This window comes from Pinus tabuliformis, chromosome 1_1 (genome assembly GCF_031772625.1).
Source record: "Pinus tabuliformis cultivar Carrire ecotype Pingquan chromosome 1_1, CPIR1, whole genome shotgun sequence".
NCBI lineage: Eukaryota > Viridiplantae > Streptophyta > Pinopsida > Pinales > Pinaceae > Pinus > Pinus tabuliformis.
The window spans coordinates 873096380-873104588 of NC_142297.1; the positions used below are offsets into that span (position 1 = coordinate 873096380).

The 8209-nt window shown below is 33.4% G+C and overlaps 1 pseudogene; it reads right to left on the reverse strand.

Moving 5' to 3' along the window:
- Positions 1-876: 876 nt before the first annotated feature.
- On the reverse strand, positions 877-2639 carry LOC149217091 (delta(12)-acyl-lipid-desaturase-like; annotated as a pseudogene).
- Positions 2640-8209: the final 5570 nt, after the last annotated feature.

The following is an 8209-nucleotide window of genomic DNA, read 5'->3' on the forward strand; positions in this document are numbered from 1 at the left end:
TTAATTGTGAGTAAAGTGTCGATTCCTTCCTGCAGAATGCCGATATTTGCATGTCTAAACGTGTTCAGGTCGAGGCCAATTGAAAATAAGTAAATTAACAATGGTTTCTCAAGTTGCAAAGTATACTAACAGAAAATTTGTGAAAATTATTTTGAAAAATTAAATTACTAAATACGAATACTCTTATGAGAAAATTATATGAATATTCTTATATAAAGATAAGATGGATATAGATCTTTATCTAGTTTTTTTTAAAATGTTAATTTTTTTTTGATATATTTAAAAATTAACATAACAGGATATACTTTCAGGATATTAGTGATTTGTTCTATTTCTTATTTTATGTAATATTAGTGGTTTGTTTTATTTTTTTGCGTTATTTATATAGTTGGACAACATGTTATCATGTTATTTTGATTAGAAAATTGATTTTCAAACATATATATTGAGTTTTCATCTAAAATCATTTATTTTTTGGGTTATTCTTTGATGTTGTTTAGTCAACATCAATCAACATTCATTTTAGAAAAAGTTAAAAGTAATTGCTAATTACAACATAAGGCGTTTCTCTCTTAAACAAACTCCCCTCAGTGCACACCTGTCATCATTCATTTTTAGGGTTATTCTTTGATGTTGTTTAGTCAACATCAGTCAACATCAATCAACATTCATTTTAGAAAAATTTAAAAGTAATTGTTTATATCAATAGAAAGAAAGCCTTTTTTTCCTTCGGCAGAAAAGAAAAAGTGTGTTTTGCAAATTATTGAACAGACATTTTACAAACACGTCCTAATCAGATGCCGCACATTATTCATATGAGGCAGGGAAGGAACTGGTGGATCAAAAGGAGTCCATCTGAATATCCAGCGGTTACCATTAAGTGGACTTGCATTTGTACCATAAGATCCCACTTTTTCCAGGGTAGTCAGCCTCTACATACACACATTCTCTAAACCCCTGCCATAAGGCATTACAGACAGGTGTAGTGTTGTAGTAGTAATAGTTTCCCAGAATCAGTTTAATAGCCCTAGTGGCCTCCCTAGCATGGTAATGAGGAATTGTGGAGAATAGATGATGAGTCACATGGGTGTCGGTTATGTGATGGAATACATGATTCAACATTCCGTAATCCCTGTCAACTGTTGACAGTGCACCTCTCATCCATTCCCACTCTGATCCGTCATAGTGGGGAAGAGCCGGATGCATGTGCTGCAGGCACGTGATCAACACCAGGAATGCATTCACAATCACGAGTGGAATGTTGTATACTTTTATGGCCCAAGAAAATCCATAAACAGAGGCCAAGAGGTACAGAGTATAAGCCACTCCGACTAAGCATTGTCACTAACCATTATCTACAATCTCTCTCGTTTGCTATAAATTGGGGAATATGGATCAAAGTGGCAGCCAAATCACGGATACTTCCTTCCCGAAGAAGTGAATGTGAGATACAACGACCATGCCACGGTGAGGTAAATTGTTGTCATCAACAACCTTCCCGGCGGGTTACATACCAAACTATAAGTCAACTTTATCATATCATTCTTTGTCTGGGGAACAAAAGCTTCATCTCGTTCTAAACTCCCAGTGTTGCTATGATGCCAGATACTTCCTTCTTGAAGAATTGAATGTGAGATACAACAGCCATCCCACGGTGAGGTAAATTGCTATCATCAACAACCATCCCGGCGGGTTAGATACCAAACTATAAGTCAACTTTATCATATCATTCTTTGTCCGGGGAACAAAAGATTCATCTCGTTCTAAACTCCCAGTGTTGCTATGATGCCTTCGATGACTGTACTTCCACGAGAAATATGGTACAAGAAGCCATGAATGTAGTATAAGTCCCGCTATATCATCCATAAAAGAGTACCCAGTAAATGCATGATGCCCACATTCATATGCTATAACCCATATACCAAACAGAACGCACCCCTAAACTACCCAATAACCAAACCACGGTGCCCATCCAAGCAATCCAGGCCCTGTGAAATAATAGGTGGTTGTGGAACAAAATCTTCATCTTGTTCTAAACTCCCAGTGTTGCTATGATGCCAGATACTTCCTTCCCAAAGAATTGAATGTGAGATACAACGACCACCCCACGATGAGGTAAATTGCTATCATCAACAACCTTCCCGACGGGTTAGATACCAAACTGTAAGTCAACTTTATCATATCATTCTTTGTCTGGGGAACAAAAGCTTCATCTCATTCTAAACTCCTAGTGTTGCTATGATGCCTTCGATGACTGTACTTCCACGATAAATATGGTACAAGAAGCCGTTAATGTAGTATAAGTCCCAATGTATCATCCACAAAAGAGTACTCACTAAATGCATGATGCCCACATTCATATGCTATAACCCATATACCAAACAGAACGCACCCCTGAACTGCCTAGTAACCAAACCAGGGTGCCCATCCAAGCAATCCAGGCCCTGTGAAATAATAGGTGGTTGTGAAATACAACAGAAGCGCAACAATAAGAAGATCATATCCTAGATATGAGAATGATGTGAGCAGTGACCTGTTGAAGCAAGAGGTGGAATGGCTTTCTTCAATTCTCCCAACGTAAGCAGTGGCTTTCCACAAGGAGCTCGCTCCATTATATCTTTCCTAGCCGGCAAGGCCATCCTTTCACCAGCCCACTTTGTAGCTTACAAGTCTCTACAAAAGATTATGGCACAGGGTGCAATGTGTGCATACAGACAGTAGAGGTCACTTCGTACATATATCACGACCTACAAGGTGCATATAGAGAATATAATTCATTAAACTGATGTGAAATTTCCGCAATTTCTGCTTTGCTATTAAATGGTATGTACCACTAATTTCCATGTCAAGGTGCGTATAGAGAATATAATTCATTAAACTGATGTGCAATTTCTGCTTTGCTATTGCTATTAAATGGTATGTGCTATTAATTTTGCAACTCTGATCACAACAATTGTCCATGGCCCTCAAGAAGAAACAAAACTTTGGACTGTAGACCTCACTTTGAGCCTCCACTACCAGAAACTGTCCTAGGAAACTACACAACAGGAATACTTCAGGGAACCTAAGTGAAGTTTTTTTTCCATAGCCTGCTAAAAATGGGAAGTTTTTTTTTGGTCAGATGTCAGCCAAAAAGTTTCCAAAAGAAACAAGACTCATTTAATGCAATGGGCATTGGGTACTAGCTCTTTACCCTTCACCTACTAATTATCATCTTCAATGATTCTTTATATGTCACAATGCTTCTTGAATTTATCCCTTACGGCGTTTCCTTTGCAACATCTGGTGCAAATGCTAGTTTATGTTCTTCTAATGATAATATTTGTTATAAAATGTATTTAAGACTATAATGATCCATTTTTACCTTGAAGTGTCTTCCCATTGGGTAAGGTCGCCATTTCTTAAGTGCATGTAGTATTGCCAACATTTCCTTCTCATAAATAGCTTGCTTGAGATGTAGCTGTAAAAATACCCAATCACCTACATCAAAACTTTTTTCACTGCAATATTGATCTACCGGTTGTTTCATTCGATTTTACACCAAAGTGGCGTTATCCTTTAAAAGTTGGAGAACTTGTTGTTGATGCTCGATGTGATATTCCACTGCTTGAACCTTTTTCTTCTTGATATTTCCTTCTATATTGAGAGTTTGAGGTGTGGTAATTTCTTCCAATGCTTTACAAGATATCGTCAAATTCATTTCTTGATGCTCGATGTGATCTTTTACTTCTTGAACATTTTTCTTCTTGATATGTCCTTCTGTATTGATAGTTTGAGGAGTAGTAATTCCGGCCAACACATTACAAGATATGGTTGGATTCATTTCTTCTTTCTCAATGTGATCTTTCACTTCTTGAACCTTTTTCTTCTTGATATGTATTTCTATCTTGAGAGTTTGAGTGGTAATTCTTGCCAATGCTTTACAAGATATGGTCAGATTCATTTCTTCTTTCTTTGGGGTTGGCTCCTGGCTTATATCCTCTTCTTTTGATGTTTCTTTATCCTTTTCTTCCTCCTCTTCATACTCTATGTAAAATAATTTCTTCTCAGCACACTTATGACCTTTAGTACATTTTATATCACAATTGTAACAAAGCCATTTTTCTCTTGTTTCTTCCAATTGTTGTGGTGTAAGCCTTGTAGGTTGTGGAAGGATAGGAGAAGAAACACTTCCATAATTATAGTAATGAGTGGTGGGATTCCTTGTTTTCATAATTTCACTTTCAATTTTTCTTGCCAACTCGAATGCCTCCTCCAATGAATCAGGTTCCCAAAAACGAACCTCATGTTGAACATTATCCTTTAAAGTCCCTATGAAGACATCAATCCTTTGCTTCTTTGGAATATAATTTACCCTTCTATTCAATTTTTGAAAGTCTTCAATGTTCTCTTCCATTGAACCCTTTTGTTTGATTTTTATCAATTGGCTAAAGAAGGAGCTTCTCTTTGTATCCTCATAATGTGCTATCATTTCCTCCGTGAAAATTGACCACGTGACAAGTGGTTTACGAGAACAAAGCCCTTTATACCATAAAAATTGATACGGTTCTAAATAATTAGATGCAATACATACCTTTTGTATAGTGGTACACCATGTTGATCAAAAATTTCTCCAACTGTAGTATTCAATTTACCGGATCCTTGCCATCAAACTTATGCATCTCTCTTTTTGTTGATTTTAGGAGCTTGATCTTGAAATGATTGTAACTCTGTAATTTCGGATCTTCCAATTCTAAAATCACGAACTATAGTAGCCCTTTGCGTCCTCTTTCCAATGCCACCAGTCTGATCCAAATTGGATTCTCCAAGGAAGAGTTATGCAAAATATCCCACGATGACCTGATTTTAGACTAGTTTAGTAGAACGAACTTGTATGACGTGACACGTGTCACTGTTTCGAACTTTGGATATAAAAAAATATACACAAGAAAGTATAGTTCGTCCTCTTTCTGTAACTTACAAAAGTTCAATCCGATGCTCAGAGAGAATGTTATGATGATTTTCCCCAGGTCACCTGTTTGGAATGTAATTTAGGGGTCTGCAAAAACCCTAACTTCCTCAGACTATATCTCCGAAAATATAGTGAGGCAGGATCTTAAAATCGGAGCCAAGGTTTAGAACGATTTCATCTCAAATGGGTTTTTTTCTTAGCTTCTGAAACTTCGTAGCGAAATATTTATAGCGAAAATCCCACGATGACCTGTTTGGAGCAGCGAAACCCTAGAATCCACAACATTGATACCAAATGTTATGAAACTAGCTCACAAAAATATAGAAAATATAGATGAACACCTTAGAAATAAGCCTCTTCAAGGGGGAAACCTCCTTTACATTACACAAATGAACAATTCTTGGATGATACAAATGAAAATACCTCATTTCTATATATAGGAGTTTAAGGCGTCATAATATAATCAAAGCCGACATAACAATAATAATGTAAGGGCATAATAATAACAATAGTGGGCTTCTACTGGGCACAATAGTAACAATATGTGGACTACATGGGTACAAAAATATAATAGGGGGTTTGCACTAATAACAATAAGGGGTTACACTAGTAGTATAGGGACCTAACATAAGTTGTCAAGATCCTAGGCCAGAGCAACTGTTAACATGGACAGTTTTGAAATAGTGACCTCCACATTACAGAGAGACAATGACCCTTTATTCTATACATGATAGGCTTTCTTAATCTAATTTTGTTTTACACTTCCTTAATCTACTTCTAATTTAATCTATCATACTTTCATTTAATTTAATACCAATCTAACACTATTAAATAAATTAATATAAATAATTATCGCTCATTTCTTTAGCATTAATATCATTTGACCAAAATATATCATTTTATTTAGTTATTTAGTTATTTTAATATAAATAATTAACTCTGGTTTGTTTAATGTTTATTCAAATTTGAGGAAAATATATTTTTTATTAACTTTTTCTTAATATAAATTTTCCCTTTCTTAATCTAACTCTAGTTTAAGCTATTTTTAATTTAATTCAATAACATTTTATCTCTTTTGCATATTTTAATATAAATTATTAACATCATCTTTTTACTATCAATTTGACTATAATATATTTTATTATTTTTATCATATATAATTAACATTTACCCGTTAATATTAATAGTATTAGTTTGACCATAATCTAGTATTTTATTATTTAATTTATTATTGATTGCATCTTATCTATCCTTCTCAAATTCTTTTAATTAATCCTATTAAAATAAGAATAATAATAATAAATTATTAATTATTAATAAATGTTCACTCCTATACAAACCCCTTAACCATCATATCCATTACCTATTACCTATATATTCTTGGTCTAACACTCTTGGTAACATTAATCTAACTTTTTGGGCGAAGTGTTAGCCCAAAAGTCTGACATCTCAACAAATGTACAAAGTATTCCACAAGAATCTCTCCTTATAATAATATTAAGTGTGAAAATACTTAAGTGTGAAAATACTTATGCTAAAAACACTAAAGGGCCACTAAGACAATGGTGCTTTGTAGATTAAACAACTCAACACTTATGATTCTTAAGAATGTCTACCAAAAAAACATAAATAATACTTAAAAAAAAATAATTTCATCCATTAATTAATTAGAATACTAAATATTTTTCAAAGAAAAAAACTTAATATTACTATGAGATCATAATAAAGAATCATACTTTCTATTAAAAAAAAAACCATCTTTATTGACCAAGCAATAATTTAATTAGATTCATAACCTTATCATCACTCAAAAAAACCATCTATATAAAAACCTAAACCCCACAACACTAAATATTATTGATATTTTATCATTCATGTGATTTTTTATATTCGAAAAAAACATTTATTATGTATCGAAAAATCTTGTTATCCTCGAAAGAACTATAAACCGTCTATATGAAAAAATCTTAACCTCAAAACACCCTAAATATTATTAATATTTTATCATTGTTAAGATTTTCTTTTGTAAAAAGAAATATTTGTTATTATTTAAAAAGAAACCCCGCGGTAATCAAACGGCTTTCAATCAGGCTTTGCAAGTTTTGTTTATGTGAAGTCACTCAGTTCATTTTTCATGGCTTTATTAAATGGTCATGATCTAGAACTGGAAATTAGGTTTTCGTATGAAGTTCTAAAAACCGTGTTTTTATCCTAAAAAGTCATTTTGTTGTTATGTTGTGGCATCACACTTTTTTTTCATTCAATTAGTAGCTTAAAAATGCTCTATTTGAGTCCAAATCTTGGGTTTAGAAATAGGGATTCATGTGAGGCAGATGTGGTATGTCATAATAATTCATATATATATATATATACACACACACACCATATGCTTTTCGTTGTGTTTAGTGTTTATCATATATCTCAAGTCTACTGGATGAAAGTTGTAGTGCTACTTCTAAAGTGTGATCAAAGTTCAATTTTCATAACAATAAATGAAATGTTAAACAGGAAGAGCCATGTTGTAGTGGCATTCAATGAGGAGATTGTTTGGTGGCGGAAGAAGCAACCAGGATGTGTACTCTCTGCCCTACTAAGCCCATTGCGTAGGCCCATGACATTATTGGTAAATACCAGCCTAGATCCATCTTAACTCTGGATCTATCAAGTTCTGAGAGGGATCAAATCTCTTGAGGTGAAAACCTCTTTTTTGAGTGCAAAAATTAAGGAAAGGTTTGAATCTTGAGAAATTTGATCCCTCTTGGCACTTGATAGATCTAGAGTTAAGATGGATCTAGGTTGGTTTTAGTCGTGTGCGACCGAAAAAAAAAATCAAACAAATAGATGATTGATTTTATCAATAATATGTAAAATCATCTAATATTAATCTAACCATTTTAAATATGCTAAATATGTTTCAGATTAATCTGGTCATTTTAATTTTAAATTTGTTTAGTTACCTCAATTTGAATTTTCTTAGTTATCTCAGCCTCTTGAGATGATAAATATTGTGAATAACTTTAATGATGAAAATTGATGAAATAAAATTTTTGAATGTAAAGTGACAATGTAATAGTGTTGAATGATAGAAAATCTGAATAATAAGAATATAGTAAATTACAAATAGTCTTCATTGTGATTAATCTCGAACTATTTTCTTCTACTATTCTTATTGTCGACCTTGTTACTTTTGTTGTCTTTTCATATCAATTATATGAAAATGATAGGTTAAATCGTAAACCATGTAAATATTTAGCTCGA